This window comes from Lissotriton helveticus, chromosome 3_2, assembly GCF_964261635.1.
Source record: "Lissotriton helveticus chromosome 3_2, aLisHel1.1, whole genome shotgun sequence".
Classification (NCBI taxonomy): Eukaryota; Metazoa; Chordata; class Amphibia; order Caudata; family Salamandridae; genus Lissotriton; species Lissotriton helveticus.
This window is the reverse complement of record NC_136062.1, coordinates 486,547,705-486,564,632: the sequence shown is the minus strand read 5'-3', so window position 1 is coordinate 486,564,632 and position 16,928 is coordinate 486,547,705. Positions and strand designations below refer to the sequence as shown.

Genomic DNA, 16,928 nt, shown 5'->3' with positions numbered 1-16,928 from the left:
TGGTTGGAAAGTGAAAGAACACAAGGCACGCTGAATGTTGTGGGAAAGCATGTCCTGCCTGCAGTAGGAGAAACTCATTAAAAAAATGGTGCTTACAGACTAAAAAGACGTACCGTGCAACAACTGAAGTAGAAGGACGAGTCCTCATGGAAGGTTACAAATGAAGACAAGGCGTAACTAAGGAGGGACTAACACGACTATCAACGAATCAAAAGCCAGCATACACAAAGGACACTGACACAAGCCAATGAAAAATATGGGCAGAGAGCGGGTGGAGCTTCAAGTACCTACTTGAATGATTCAGTAGGGCAGTGCCAGAGCTGAAGGGCCTCTGGTCTGTGATACCCAGAGCCCCTCTCTAGGTCGCTTCTCACTTCCTCTGTAGGGCAGTGCCAGGGCTGAAGGGGCTCTGGTCTCTGATGCCAGGAGCCCCTCTCTAGGTCGCTTCTCACTTCCCCCGTTGGGCAGTGCCAGGGCTCAAGGGGCTCTGGTCTCTGATGCCCCTCTCTAGGGGGCCCCCTCCTTCCTCCGCAGGGTGGTGCCAGGGCTGAAGGGGCAGTGGGCTCGACTGCCAGAGCACCTCCAGGAGGCGCTTCCTTCCATCCTCTGTAGTGCAGTGCCAGGGATGAAAGGGGCACCAGCATCTCATGCCAGGACGGAGCCCCCCCTGAGGGTACTCCCGTCAAGCTGGCATGGTGCGGTGCCTCCTCCGGAGTTCATTTTATCGCTGGAAGAATGGGGCAGCCTGTCCTGGTGCCAGGCCATGCCCGCCTCCTCCAAGGGTCCCTTTCACAGCAGCCTTGAAAGACCCCGAAGAGCGGGCATGGAGCAGCCTGCCTGGCACCTCATTCTTCAGCTGCGTGTCTGAGGCTGGCACAGGCTCGTGCCCCTTCCACGGGCTGAGGGGAGCCCTCTGATGCCCAGCAGGTGAAAGGCAGGACGCCTGGCGCCTAAGGGCTCCTTCACGTGCCCTCACCACACGCCCTCCAAAAGGCATCACCACACCGCTGCGTTGCGTTACTCTGCACCAGGGAGGCGTCCCAAGGTTGTTCCCACACAACACCCATGGATTTTGATGTGTTCCCAGATGTACCAGAAGTTGTAGACCTGGGAATGCGCCAGAAACCTACACTTCCTCGGGTGCCCCGAAACAAGGAGACATCTCTTTATTTCTCCCAGTTTATTCTTTTTCTGCAATAAAAATGCCTCATAGGATTGTTTTTGTGCAGGAATGTGCCATCCATGCACAGACAATCCTCCTTACAACGCAGGCACCCTTGCACCATAGTGCCAGCGTGCCAGCGTTGGCGCTAGGCTGCCGGAAGGGCACCAGCACAGGGGGAAGGCAGGGATGCACCGTACTCTTAAATACAGCGCAATCCTGCCCTTTCCCTGTCACGCAGCGCAGCACCCGCTGCGCTGCATTGCGTGAGAAACTCATAAATATGCCCTCTGGTGCTTATTTTGTCAAATATTTTGCCCTGTCTGTGTGCACCGACAAACCTCCCTCGCCCAGCAAGGGGCAGCGGCGCTACTGCGGCCTCAATTCAGTGCCCTCTCCCCAAACTACAAGCGGGCACACTTCAAACATTTACATAAAATCTACGGCACACCAGCCCAGCTGCATGGCTTGGGCCTGGCTGCCGATGCGCGCTGCTGCGAGGCGCTACGCACACCGGCCCAGCTGCATAGCATGGGCCTGGCTGCCGATGCGCGCTGCCTGCGAGGCGCTACACACAACAACCCAGCTGCATAGCATGGGCCTGGCTGCCGATGCGCGCTGCTGCGAGGCGCTACGCACACCGGCCCAGCTGCATGGCATGGGCCTGGCTGCCGATGCGTGCTGCTGCGAGGCGCTACACACCAGCCCAGCTGCATAGCATGGGCCTGGCTGCCGATGCGCGGTGCCTGCGAGGCGCTACACACAACAACCCAGCTGCATAGCATGGGCCTGGCTGCCGATGCGCGCTGCCTGCGAGGCGCTACACACAACAACCCAGCTGCATAGCATGGGCCTGGCTGCCGATGCGCGCTGCCTGCAAGGCGCTACACACAACAACCCAGCTGCATAGCATGGGCCTGGCTGCCGATGCGCGCTGCCTGCGAGGCACTACATACACCAGCCTAGCTGCATAGCTTGGGCCTGGCTGCCGATGCGCGCTGCTGCGAGGCGCTACGCACACCGGCCCAGCTGCATAGCATGGGCCTGGCTGCCGATGCGCGCTGCCTGCGAGGCGCTACACACAACAACGCAGCTGCATAGCATGGGCCTGGCTGCCGATGCGCGCTGCCTGCGAGGCGCTACAAACACCAGCCCAGCTGCATGGCATGGGCCTGGCTGCCGATGCGCAATGCTGCGAGGCGCTACGCACACCAGCCCAGCTGCATAGCATGGGCCTGGCTGCCGATGCACGCTGCCTGCGAGGCGCTACGCACACCAGCCCAGCTGCATGGCATGGGCCTGGCTGCCGATGCGCGCTGCTGCGAGGCGCTACGCACACCGGCCCAGCTGCATAGCATGGGCCTGGCTGCCGATGCGCGCTGCCTGCGAGGCACTACACACAACAACCCAGCTGCATAGCATGGGCCTGGCTGCCGATGTGCGCTGCCTGCGAGGCGCTACACACAACAACCCAGCTGCATAGCATGGGCCTGGCTGCCGATGCGCGCTGACTGCGAGGCACTACTTACACCAGCCTAGCTGCATAGCTTGGGCCTGGCTGCCGATGCGCGCTGCTGCAAGGCGCTACGCACACCGGCCCAGCTGCATAGCATGGGCCTGGCTGCCGATGCGCGCTGCCTGCGAGGCGCTACACACAACAACCCAGCTGCATAGCATGGGCCTGGCTGCCGATGCACGCTGCTGCGAGGCGCTACGCACACCGGCCCAGCTGCATGGCATGGGCCTGGCTGCCGATGCGTGCTGCTGCGAGGCGCTACACACCAGCCCAGCTGCATAGCATGGGCCTGGCTGCCGATGCGCGCTGCCTGCGAGGCGCTACACACAACAACCCAGCTGCATAGCATGGGCCTGGCTGCCGATGCGCGCTGCCTGCAAGGCGCTACACACAACAACCCAGCTGCATAGCATGGGCCTGGCTGCCGATGCGCGCTGCCTGCGAGGCACTACATACACCAGCCTAGCTGCATAGCTTGGGCCTGGCTGCCGATGCGCGCTGCTGCGAGGCGCTACGCACACCGGCCCAGCTGCATAGCATGGGCCTGGCTGCCGATGCGCGCTGCCTGCGAGGCGCTACACACAACAACCCAGCTGCATAGCATGGGCCTGGCTGCCGATGCGCGCTGCCTGCGAGGCGCTACAAACACCAGCCCAGCTGCATGGCATGGGCCTGGCTGCCGATGCGCACTGCTGCGAGGCGCTACGCACACCAGCCCAGCTGCATAGCATGGGCCTGGCTGCCGATGCACGCTGCCTGCGAGGCGCTACGCACACCAGCCCAGCTGCATGGCATGGGCCTGGCTGCCGATGCGCGCTGCTGGGAGGCGCTACGCACACCGGCCCAGCTGCATAGCATGGGCCTGGCTGCCGATGCGCGCTGCCTGCGAGGCACTACACACAACAACCCAGCTGCATAGCATGGGCCTGGCTGCCGATGCGCGCTGCCTGCGAGGCGCTACATACACCAGCCCAGCTGCATGGCATGGGCCTGGCTGCCGATGCGCGCTGCTGCGAGGCGCTACGCACACCAGCCCAGCTGCATAGCATGGGCCTGGCTGCCGATGCGCGCTGCCTGCGAGGCGCTACGCACACCAGCCCAGCTGCATGGCATGGGCCTGGCTGCCGCTGCGCGCTGCTGCAAGGCGCTACGCACACCAGCCCAGCTGCATAGCATGGGCCTGGCTGTCGATGCGCGCTGCCTGCGAGGCGCTACATACACCAGCCTAGCTGCATAGCTTGGGCCTGGCTGCCGATGCGCGCTGCCTGCGAGGCGCTACACACACGCGCCCAGCTGCATAGCATGGGCCTGGCTGCCGATGCGCGCTGCCTGCGAGGCGCTACCCACACCGGCCCAGCTGCATAGCATGGGCCTGGCTGCCGATGCGCGCTGCCTGCGAGGCGCTACACAGGCGGCCATCTTCCTGCACCTGGCCTGGGACTGCCCCACAGCTGTGAGTCTGGGCGGGGTATTCAACACTACTGCCCTGACCTCCAACCCTGCTCCTCAGTGCTCACCCCTGGGAGCCTTGTGGGATATGTGAAAGGCAGGGTTGCCATCACTGGGACAGGCACCCTGCCCCCTGCTTGAACACTGGAAGGGGGGAGGGGGGGCAGTTTACAGTCAGTAGTAATTTGATGCCAGTGAGGTCAAGCCCAAAGGACATTTGGAAGGGGCAGCACACTGCCCAAGGCCAGGTGAATGACCCCTAGGACACGAATGGGATGGATGTGGACCTTGTTGGAGGCAAGTCCAATAGTCTCCTCCTTCAAGCATAGTCTCCTCCCTCGAAGGCGAACCTCATAGTCTCCTCCCTCGAAGGCGAACCCCATAGTCTCCCCCCTCGAAGGCGAGCCCCATAGTCTCCTCCCTCAAAGGCGAGCCCCATTGTCTCCTCCGTCGAAGGCGAGCCCCATAGTCTCTTCCCTCAAAGGCGAGCCCCATAGTCTCCTCCCTCGAAAGCGAGCCCCATTGTCTCCTCCCTCGAAGGCGAGCCCCATAGTCTCCTCCCTCGAAGGCGAGCCCCATTGTCTCCTCTCTCGAAGGCGAGCCCCATAGTCTCCTCCCTCAAAGGCGAGCCCCGTAGTCTCCTCCCTCAAAGGCGAGCCCCATAGTCTCCTCCCTCGAAGGCGAGCCCCATTGTCTCCTCTGTCAAAGGCGAGCCCCATAGTCTCCTCTCTCGAAGGCGAGCCCCATAGTGTCCTCCCTCGAAGGCGAGCCCCATAGTCTCCTCTCTCGAAGGCGAGCCCCATAGTGTCCTCCCTCGAAGGCGAGCCCCATAGTGTCCTCTCTCAAAAGCGAGCCCCATAGTCTCCTCCCTCGTAGGCGAGCCCCATAGTCTCCTCCCTCGTAGGCAAGCCCCATAGTCTCCTCCCTCGTAGGCGAGCCCCATGAGCCCCATAGTCTCCTCCCTCGTAGGTGAGCCCCATAAGCCCCATAGTCTCCTCCCTCGTAGGCGAGCCCCATAGTCTCCTGCCTCAAAGGCGAGCCCTATAGTCTCCTCCCTCGTAGGCGAGCCCCATAGTCTCCTCCCTCGTAGGCGAGCCCCATAGTCTCCTCCCTCATAGGCGAGCCCCATGAGCCCCATAGTCTCCTCCCTCGTAGGCGAGCCCCATGAGCCCCATAGTCTCCTCCTTCGAAGGCGAGCCCCATGAGCCCCATAGTCTCCTCCCTCGAAGGCGAGCCCCATAGTCTCCTACCTCAAAGGGAAGCCCCACAGTCTCCTCCCTCGAAGGCGAGCCCCACAGTCTCCTCCCTCAAAGGCGAGCCCCGTTGTCTCCTCTCTCGAGGGATGCCCTTGGTCTCCTCCCTCAAATGCGTATCCCATAGTTCCTCCCTCGAAGGCGAGCCCCATAGTCTCCTCCCTCGAAGGCAAGCCCCATAGTCTTCTCCCTCGAAGGTGAGCTCCATAGTCTCCTCCCTCGAAGGCGAGTCCCATAGTCTCATCCGTCGAAGGCAAGCCCCATAGTCTCCTCCCTCGTAGGCGAGCCCCATAGTCTCCTCCCTCGAAGGCAAGCCCTATAGTCTCCTCCCTCAAAGGCAAGCCCAATAGTCTCCTTTCTCAAAGGCGAGCCCCATTGTCTCCTCTCTCAAAGGCGAACCCCATAGTCACCTCCTTCGAAGGTGAGCCCCATAGTCTCCTCCCTCGAAGGTGAGCCCCATAGTCTCCTCCCTCGAAGGCGAGCCCCTTAGTCTCCTCCCTCGAAGCCGAGCCACATAGTCTCCTCACTCGAAGGCGAGCCACATAGTCTCCTCACTCGAAGGCGAGCCCCAGAGTCTCCTCCCTCGAAGGAGAACCCCATAGTCTCCTCCCTCGAAACCGAGCCCCATAGTTTTCTCCCTCGAAGCCCCATAGTCTCCTTCCTTCAAACCGGGCCCCATAGTTTTCTCCCTCGAAGCCCCATAGTCTCCTCCCTTCAAACCGAGCCCCATAGTTTTCTCCCTTGAAGCCCCATAGTCTCCTCACTTCAGCCCCATAGTCTCCTCCCTCGTAGGCGAGCCCCATAGTCTCATCCCTCAAAGGCGAGCCCCATAGTCTCCTCCCTTGAATGCGTGTCCCATAGTCTCCTCCCTCATAGGCGAGCCCCAGAGTCTCGTCCCTCGAAGGAGAACCCCATAGTCTCCTCCCTCAAAACCGAGCCCCATAGTTTTCTCCCTCGAAGCCCCATAGTCTCCTCCCTTCAAACCGAGCCCCATAGTTTTCTCCCTCGAAGCCCCATAGTCTCCTCCCTTCAAACCGAGCCCCATAGTTTTCTCCCTCGAAGCCCCATAGTCTCCTCACTTCAAACCAAGCCCCATAGTCTCCTCCCTCATAGGCGAGCCCCATAGTCTCGTCTCTCGAAGCCGATCTCCATAGTCTCTTTCCTCGAAGGCGAGCCCCATAGTCTCCTCCCTCGAAGGCGAGCCACATAGTCTCCTCACTCGAAGGCAAGTCTCATAGTCTCCTCCCTCGTAGGCCAGCCCCAGAGTCTCGTCCCTCGAAGGAGAACCCCATAGTCTCCTCCCTCAAAACCGAGCTCCATAGTTTTCTCCCTCGAAGCCCCATAGTCTCCTCACTTCAAACCAAGCCCCATAGTCTCCTCCCTCATAGGCGAGCCCCATAGTCTCATCCCTCAAAGGCGAGCCCCATAGTCTACTCCCTCAAGAGTGAGCCCTTATAGTCTACTCCCTCGAGGGTCAGCCTCATAGGCTCCTCCCTCAAGTGCGAACCCCTATAGTTGCCCCCCCCGCAAGGGTAAACACCCTATAGTTTCCTATGTTTACTTGAGCAAAAAGAACAACTGATGGACGGAATGCTGAATAATGTCAAACCCTCTCCCCCAGTCACAGATCTGGGCCTAAATCCATCGTTTTTTTGCTCACCGCGCCACCCCTGTCTGGACCCAGCCATATGCATCAAGTCTTGCACCTGCTCCTCACGGGTACAGTCCACCCCGAGCTGCCAGACCAGGTCCAGGACTGGAAGCATGCACCCTTGGTCTTGGTATCACCCTTCATCGGCCAGGATAGGTTGACTCCAGTGGCATGGCGAGCACGGGAACCATGTCCCCTACATGAGACGGGTGAGTCTAGATGGAAGAGGTGTGGCGCAGCGGCCAGGGTGCCAGACTCTGGACCACGGGGTTCACGGTTCGATCCCCGGCTCCGGCGGCAGGTTAGCCCAGCACCATGTGACTCTGGGCAATAGCTCGCTTAATCTTCCCCCGGCCCCCAGCGCCGGGACACCACTTGGGAGGTATCTGTGCGCTTTACAAATACTGGTATTTCATTTCATATCTGGTATCCTGCTGATTAAGCGTGCGGCGGCTTTTACCGCTGTACGCGGCATTTTCAAAAAGGCGTGTTACATGAGCGTGCGAGCGGCGCAACTCATGACGAGCTGAGCTCGTCATCAGCGCCAAAGTGGTTAAGTCACAGTCCGCGGGCCACATCAGTGTTGCAAAACCACTGCAACATTATTTACCAGGAAGCAGAACAGGAAACACCCACAGATCCTCCTCAACGGGGACGAGGTCAAATGGGAAAACAGCAGCTCCTACCTGGGGGTGACTCTGGACTCTAAACTCAGCTGGAGAAACCACGTAGAGAAGACCTGCCAGAAAGCAGCATCCAAACTGGCTGCACTATACCCACTCCTGAAGACTAAGTCGATGCCCATGCAGAGCAAGGTGCGAGTAGTCACTGCAATAATTCGACCAACTATGACATACGCTTCACCAGTTTGGAGTGGCTGCCGCCCACAGCTTCGGATGGACCTACAGAAAGTACAGAACAAGGCCTTACGGATTGCAGCAGGTGCACCTATGTTCACACGAACAGCAGACCTCCACAGAGACTTAGGGATTGAGATGTTGGACGACCATCTCCTCAAACTCAACAGGAAATTCTACACAGGATTAGATCAAAAGGAAAACCCACTGATCAGGAAACTCGCAGACATCTCTACGAACCCATTTGACCGCTACCCGCGTCCCATTGAAGCGCTAACCTTGCGAATCTGAAACAGAAACGCAGCATCCAAAAACTCAGCACTGCTTGAAGGCAAACGCCGGCAGGTACACAAAACCCACCGCTGCCAGATGGCATAACAGCCTCGGCAAGCAACCAAAACTCAACACTATCAGAAGGAACTTGATGGACAAAGACAAGACCCTCTGAGGAAACATGCTGACAATTCTGCATACTCAATCGACCGCTACCCGCGGCCCATCACTGAGATGACCATGTGATGCAACCTCAACTGTGACAAAGCGTCACACATCAATAAGACAATCTAAACAGCGACTAAAAAATTCAAAATGATTGTGGAGTAATGAGGCTACTGCCTCGGTATCCAAAAACTCACCACTGTCAGAAGGAATCTGACAGACAAAAACAAGACAGCAGCTGGGACATCAGTGTTGTCTGTGTGTGTGAGCTTCGTCTCGAGTTGCTCTATGTCCCTTTCAATGGCTTCCACTTGTGCCCTTTTGTCCCTTTTATGGCCCACAACCAGGGAGACCCCCTGTCCCCTAAAATCTGTCTTGTACACCTCCCATAGCACGGCTGCGGAGTCCACCGCGACATCGGTCTCGGCGAGTCGTTCTCGGTAGTCACTGTGAGTCCTGTTCCAACGGTGTGGACTTGGAAATGCCAGGGACTTAGCTTCATGTATTGGTCATTTCTCGACCCTACTCGGCCATAGATCGCCCACATGGGTGTGTGGTCCGAGATGCCTCCGGGTAAATGTTGGATCTCCCGGAACCGCGACCGGCCATGAGTTAGGGTCAGGATATAGTCTATTCCAGAGAGGGGGCCATGTGCTCCCCAATGGGATGTGAAGTGTCGCCCCTCTGGGTTGTGGGACCTCCATACATCAGTTAGGCCCACAGCATTAAAGAAGCCCCCCCCCCCTGCGGTGTATGTCAGTGGGGTCATCAAGAGCAAGACTGAAGTCTCCCCCCATACCCAGTGCACACTCAGGGAGGGTGAGAAGCTATCTCTGAAGTGAGGGTCTGCTCTCTGGGGTCACAGCCCCCCCCCCCGACTGCTGTCTATGAAGTGAGGGTCTGCTCTCTGGGGTCACAGCCCCCCCCTGACTGCTGTCTATGAAGTGAGGGTCTGCTCTCTGGGGTCACAGCCCCCCCCCCCCGACTGCTGTCTATGAAGTGAGGGTCTGCTCTCTGGGGTCACAGCCCCCCCCTGACTGCTGTCTATGAAGTGAGGGTCTGCTCTCTGGGGTCACTGGCTGGGGGCTTAGTCAAGGGCGGGGGCTTAGTCAAGGGTGGGGGCTTAGTCAAGGGTGGGGGCTAAGTCAAGGGTGGGGGCTTAGTCAAGGGTGGGGGGGCTAGGTCAAGGGTGGGCTAAGTCAGGGGTGGGGGCTAAGTCAAGGGTGGGGGCTAAATCAAGGGTAGGGGGGCTAAGTCAAGGGTGGGGGGGCTAAGTCAAGGGTGGGGGCTAAGTCAAGGGTGGGGGGGGCTAAGTCAGGGGTGGGGGGGGCTAAGTCAAGGGTGGGGGCTAAGTCAAGGGTGGGGGGGCTAAGTCAAGGGTGGGCTAAGTCAAGGGTGGGCTAAGTCAGGGGTGGGGGGGCTAAGTCAAGGGTGGGGGGGCTAAGTCAAGGGTGGGCTAAGTCAGGGGTGGAAGGGCTAAGTCAAGGGTGGGGGCTAAGTCAAGGGTGGGGGGGCTAAGTCAAGGGTGGGGGGGCTAAGTCAAGGGTGGGCTAAGTCAGGGGTGGGGGGGCTAAGTCAAGGGTGGGGGCTAAGTCAAGGGTGGGGGCTAAATCAAGGGTAGGGGGGCTAAGTCAAGGGTGGGGGGGCTAAGTCAAGGGTGGGGGCTAAGTCAAGGGTGGGGGGGGCTAAGTCAGGGGTGGGGGGGCTAAGTCAAGGGTGGGGGCTAAGTCAAGGGTGGGGGGGCTAAGTCAAGGGTGGGCTAAGTCAAGGGTGGGCTAAGTCAGGGGTGGGGGGGCTAAGTCAAGGGTGGGGGGGCTAAGTCAAGGGTGGGCTAAGTCAGGGGTGGGGGGGCTAAGTCAAGGGTGGGGGCTAAGTCAAGGGTGGGGGGGCTAAGTCAAGGGTGGGGGGGCTAAGTCAAGGGTGGGCTAAGTCAGGGGTGGGGGGGCTAAGTCAAGGGTGGGGGCTAAGTCAAGGGTGGGGGCTAAGTCAAGGGTGGGGGGCTAAGTCAAGGGTGGCGGGGCTAAGTCAAGGGTGGAGGCTAAGTCAAGGGTGGGGGCTTAGTCAAGGGTGGGGGCTAGGGCAAGGGTGGGGCGCATCTCCCCAGCAGTCATCCAGTGTAGCGCCTCGTCTCATGCAGACACAGTGACCGCCGCCGCTCAGGCGCTTTGTGCTCAAAGAGCAGTGAAAAGAGTGATGTCGTGGGACAGGTTCCCGCGCACGGGGCCCCACACTCTTTGCGGTGCCCCGGGGCCCCCACGTCAGATCTCACAGCCCCAGGTGAAGCTTTCAAGATCTGAGGGCGCCGGGTGGGGGCTGGGGGGGGCCTCTCTTCAAAGCGCACCCGATCCCAGGCCCCGGGCGGTGTGCGCCGCCCTGGATGGGATTACAGACACCAGACACTGTGCCCCCCACCCCCGCCCCCCCCCCCCCCACACACACGCACACAATGACCTGTAATCTGCACCCCACAATGGCAGCTCAGGCCTGGGTGTGCGCACCGGCAGCTGCGCCAAAGAAAGGCCCGGCCGAGCCCTGCAAACCTGGGGGCCAAGCAAGGCAAAGAAAGGCCCCCCAGGAGCCACACACAGGCCCGGCAAAGCTCTGCAAACACGGCCTGCCTCACCTGGGGGCCCGGGGGCCCAAGCACGGCCCGTCAGAAGCTTTTAGCAGAAGCCACAGAGGAATCTGGCAAACAGCGCTTTGTTCGACAAGACAAGGCGCTTGATGATGGACAAAGAGCCGTGTGTGCGTCATCAGCACAGGAGCTGCGGTGTCTGTACCTGCCCGGGCCGCCCCCAGAGCCCCCCGCCCTGGGCGAGCCGGAACCCCTCGAATCACCTGCACTCACCCCCAGTTCACGTGCATGGCCGACCCCCAGAGGCGCCGGAAGGATAAATGTCCGGTGGGGTTGTTGCAGCTACACTCCCTTGGGCTAAATAAACATGTACACTACATACAGGGCACATGTGCACTACATACAGGGCACATGTACACTGCATACAGGGCACATGTACACTACATACAGGGCACATGTACACTACATACAAGGCACATGTGCACTACATACAAAGCACATGTACACTACATGCAAGGCACATGTACACTACATGCAAGGCACATGTACACTACATACAAAGCACATGTACACTACATGCAAGGCACATGTGCACTACATGCAAGGCACATGTGCACTACATGCAAGGCACATGTGCACTACATGCAAGGCACATGTGCACTACATGCAAGGCACATGTGCACTACATGCAAGGCACATGTGCACTACATGCAAGGCACATGTGCACTACATACAAGGCACATGTACACTGCATAGTGCACTACATACAAGGCACATGTACACTACATACAAGGCACATGTACACTACATACAAGGCACATGTGCACTACATACAAGGCACATGTACACTACATACAAGGCACATGTACACTACATACAAGGCACATGTGCACTACATACAAGGCACATGTACACTACATACAAGGCACATGTGCACTACATACAAGGCACATGTACACTACATGCAAGGCACATGTACACTACATGCAAGGCACATGTACACTGCATACAAGGCACATGCACACTGCATACAGGACACATGTACACTGCATACAAGGCACATGCACACTGCATACAGGACACATGGGCACTACATACAAGGCACATGCACACTACATACAAGGCACATGTACACTGCATACAAGGCACATGTACGCTACATACAAGGCACATGCGCACTACATACAAGGCACATGTACACTACTTACAAGGCACATGTACACTACATACAAGGCACATGTACACTACATACAAGGCACATGTGCACTACATACAAGGCACATGTACAGTACATACAAGGCACATGTACAGTACATACAAGGCACATGTGCACTACATACAAGGCACATGTACACTACATACAAGGCACATGTACACTACATACAAGGCACATGCACACTACATACAAGGCACATGCACACTACATTCAGCGCACATGCACACTACATACAGGGCAGCACACACTAGATTTCAGACATACCACACGTTAAATAAGATACCTTTGGAAATCAGCAATCAGAAAGCAAGTGCAGGCTGCACAAATTATATTCGTAGTTGTAACTATACCAGTCTTTCATTTTTGATCATATTTTCTCTGAAAGCCCCTCCCCCGTTTGTTTTCACCAGGTAGCCTCTGATTCCAGAACTCACGCAGACGATAGCTCAAGGGGCCCGTCAGGAAAAATCTATACCATGCACTGCTTCAGCGCAGAGGTCCTTTGATGGGAGTTCTGGGAAAGATAACTTTCCAATCCAAGATGGCCTCCACCATCCAATCGCTAAAGGCTTCCCCAGCCAACATGGCATTGCCAGCTGCTTCCCTCCAGCTATGGCAGGGAAGGACTTGGGCCACTCATTGCGTCCCAACGAGTAGTTGTCGCAGTGTTTCCTCACTCCTGGCATTCCTGGCTTTTTCTTGCGTTGCCAGTTCTCCAGCTCTTCTCCTTGTTCCCGAAATTGCTGTTCTCTCTCCTGCTGTTTCCTTCTTCCGCCTCTGTCTCCAGTCGGATTCTGGCTACCTTGGCCGGTTCCATTCTCAGCTCTTGTCTTCACTTCATTCTGGGCCTCTCATCCCACAGTCCTCGCTTCAAGACTTTCAGGGGTTCTTTGCCATGCTGGCTTCTTCCTCCGGGAGTCTTCCTGGGAGGCACCGACTGCAAGGCGCTTACGTGTGTCGGTGGAACTGGGGTTACTGGACGGGGTCGCCCATACCTCTGGCTGAGAACATTCGTGAGGACTCGCTTTGGACAGGGTCACCCTTTACCTCTAGCTGAGAACATTCGTGAGGCTCGCCTTTCCAGTATCTGGAATTAATTCCAGCGAACCCCCGAGCTTCATCAGAGTGACAGCCTCATTGAAGAGACTTTGCAAGAAGCAACTCTCCTGGTGAGGACAGCAGTAAAACAGACTATAAGCACAGTACCCCCAGTAAAACAAGTACATTTATTTTAAAGCTCCATTAATGAAATGCTGTATATTAGTCATACTGGGCACAAAAGGTAGATCAAGGTGTTTGCAAATGTGATATCTTTACTCCAGTATAAACCCATTGTTCCCAGATTAATGTACGATTAAAGATCGCAGATAGATTGCCCCAGACAATATTAAACATTGGTTGTTTTGGATGACGTAGGCAAAACGAGGAATGCAGCACAACATATTTTTGAGGCAGAATGATATGAAAGTAAATAAAGTTTCTGAATATTTCTTCACTTCTATTAAATGTGTCACTCAGATCGCGGTAACATCAGGCAAAGGGCTCCAGTGAGATAATCTGAGTTGTGATACAGCTCCTTTTTATTAGAAAGTATTATAAAGCTCAGTCAAGCACATTATTGTGTTGGTTTTTCACAATCATTAGAATTCTAAGATTTTTGCTCAGTTCTTGCTTACATTGTTAAATATGAACCTACAACTCCCATAATGCAATGTTATGGAGGCTAAAAGCGTTCAATGAGATGTGCCCTGAGCTATTGCCGCAAGGCACTATTAATCCCTTCTGCGGACCTTTTAACGTCTAATGCTAAAGTTTACTATACACCCAGGCTGGGCCAGAAAGCCTTTGTTTTTGTAAATTACTTTTGCGATCTCTCTTTATAACTGCATACACATTTATACCTCTCCCCCGCCCCCCAGCCCTCTCCACCGCCCCCCAACCGGCCGGAAGTGACGAGCGGGACCCAAACAGGGGTCGCGGAACACTGGGCTGCCCCGTGTGCCACCCTTCTCTTCTTAGCTCCCCAAACACGCTGGGTCCGCCCAGATGTGCGCCTCTGTCTGACTACACCCAGGCCATGGGGCCCCTCTGCTGGTCACTGAGGGGGTCTGACCCAGGCTGGAGGAGGGGCCCTGACTACACCCAGGCCATGGGGCCCCTCTGCTGCTCACTGAGGAGATCTGACACAGGCTGGGGGTGGGGCCCTGGCTACACCAAGGCCATGGGGCCCCTCTGCTGCTCACTGAGGGGTCTGACCCAGGCTGGAGGAGGGGCCCTGGCTACACCCAGGCCATGGGGCCCCTCTGCTGGTCACTGAGGGGGTCTGATCCAGGCTGGGGGTGGGGCCCTGGCTACACCCAGGCCATGGGGCCCCTCTGCTGGTCACTGAGGGGGTCTGATCCAGGCTGGGGGTGGGGCCCTGGCTACACCCAGGCCATGGGGCCCCTCTGCTGCTCACTGAGGGGGTCTGACACAGGCGGGGGGTGGGGCCCGGGCTACACCCAGGCCATGGGGCCCCTCTGCTGCTCGCTGGGGACATCTGACCCAGGCTGGGGGGGGCCCTGACTACACCCAGGCCATAGGGCCCCTCTGCTGGTCACTGAGGGGGTCTGATCCAGGCTGGGGGGGGGGCCCTGACTACACCCAGGCCATAGGGCCCCTCTGCTGGTCACTGAGGGGGTCTGATCCAGGCTGGGGGTGGGGCCCTGGCTACACCCAGGCCATGGGGCCCCTCTGCTGCTCGTTGGGGACATCTGACCCAGGCTGGAGCTGGTCTGGGGGTCTCCTGCTCCCATTAGGGGCCCTTACGCAGCAGCCGGGACTGGACTGCTCCTGTTTAACAGGACCGAGTCCACCCCAGTCAGAGGAGTAACGAAGCTTGAGGGGCCCCTGCAGAGTACATGGAGGGGTTTCACCCCCCCCCTCCCTGGACCAAGTCTAAGTCCCGCTGCTCGTGCACAGTGCCGGAGGGGGTCCCCTGGAGCTCGTGCACAGTGCCGGAGGGGGTCCCCTGGAGCTCGTGCACAGTGCCGGAGGGGGTCCCCTGGAGCTCGTGCACAGTGCCGGAGGGGGTCCCCTGGAGCTCGTGCACTGTGCCGGAGGGGGTCCCCTGGAGCTCGTGCACAGTGCCGGAGGGGGTCCCCTGGAGCTCGTGCACAGTGCCGGAGGGGCTCCCCTGCTCGTGCACAGTGCCGGAGGGGGTCCCCTGGAGCTCGTGCACAGTGCCGAAGGGGGTCCCCTGCTCGTGCACAGTGCCGGAGGGGGTCCCCTGGAGCTCGTGCACAGTGCCGGAGGGGGTCCCCTGGAGCTCGTGCACAGTGCCGGAGGGGGTCCCCTGGAGCTTGTGCACAGTGCCGGAGGGGGTCCCCTGGAGCTCGTGCACAGTGCCGAAGGGGGTCCCCTGGAGCTCGTGCACAGTGCCGGAGGGGGTCCCCTGGAGCTCGTGCACAGTGCCGGAGGGGGTCCCCTGGAGCTCGTGCACAGTGCCGGAGGGGGTCCCCTGGAGCTCGTGCACTGTGCCGGAGGGGGTCCCCTGGAGCTCGTGCACAGTGCCGGAGGGGGTCCCCTGGAGCTCGTGCACAGTGCCGGAGGGGGTCCCCTGGAGCTCGTGCACAGTGCCTGTGGGGGTCCCCTGGAGCTCGTGCACAGTGCCGGAGGGGGTCCCCTGGAGCTCGTGCACAGTGCCGGAGGGGGTCCCCTGGAGCTTGTGCACAGTGCCGAAGGGGGTCCCCTGGAGCTCGTGCACAGTGCCGGAGGGGGTCCCCTGGAGCTCGTGCACAGTGCCGGAGGGGGTCCCCTGGAGCTCGTGCACAGTGCCGAAGGGGGTCCCCTGGAGCTCGTGCACAGTGCCGAAGGGGGTCCCCTGGAGCTTGTGCACAGTGCCGGAGGGGGTCCCCTGGAGCTCGTGCACAGTGCCGGAGGGGGTCCCCTGGAGCTCGTGCACAGTGCTGGAGGGGGTCCCCTGGAGCTCGTGCACAGTGCCGGAGGGGGTCCCCTGGAGCTCGTGCACTGTGCCGGAGGGGGTCCCCTGGAGCTCGTGCACTGTGCCGGAGGGGGTCCCCTGGAGCTCGTGCACTGTGCCGGAGGGGGTCCCCTGGAGCTCGTGCACTGTGCCGGAGGGGGTCCCCTGGAGCTCGTGCACTGTGCCGGAGGGGGTCCCCTGGAGCTCGTGCACAGTGCCGGAGGGGGTCCCCTGGAGCTCGTGCACAGTGCCGGAGGGGGTCCCCTGCTCGTGCACAGTGCCGGAGGGGGTCCCCTGGAGCTCGTGCACAGTGCCTGTGGGGGTCCCCTGGAGCTCGTGCACAGTGCCGGAGGGGGTCCCCTGGAGCTCGTGCACAGTGCCGGAGGGGGTCCCCTGGAGCTCGTGCACAGTGCCGAAGGGGGTCCCCTGGAGCTTGTGCACAGTGCCGGAGGGGGTCCCCTGGAGCTCGTGCACAGTGCCGGAGGGGGTCCCCTGGAGCTCGTGCACAGTGCCGAAGGGGGTCCCCTGGAGCTCGTGCACAGTGCCGAAGGGGGTCCCCTGGAGCTTGTGCACAGTGCCGGAGGGGGTCCCCTGGAGCTCGTGCACAGTGCCGGAGGGGGTCCCCTGGAGCTCGTGCACAGTGCCGGAGGGGGTCCCCTGGAGCTCGTGCACAGTGCCGGAGGGGGTCCCCTGGAGCTCGTGCACTGTGCCGGAGGGGGTCCCCTGGAGCTCGTGCACAGTGCCGGAGGGGGTCCCCTGGAGCTCGTGCACAGTGCCGGAGGGGGTCCCCTGCTCGTGCACAGTGCCGGAGGGGGTCCCCTGGAGCTCGTGCACAGTGCCTGTGGGGGTC

The 16,928-nt window shown here is 59.4% G+C and overlaps 1 protein-coding gene across 1 annotated transcript in view; it reads right to left on the bottom strand.

The window, feature by feature from the left end:
* CSTPP1 (centriolar satellite-associated tubulin polyglutamylase complex regulator 1) overlaps window positions 1-16,928 on the bottom strand; it is a 403,270-nt gene that overhangs the window by 350,946 nt on the left and 35,396 nt on the right. The gene's annotated exons all lie outside the window — the stretch shown is intronic.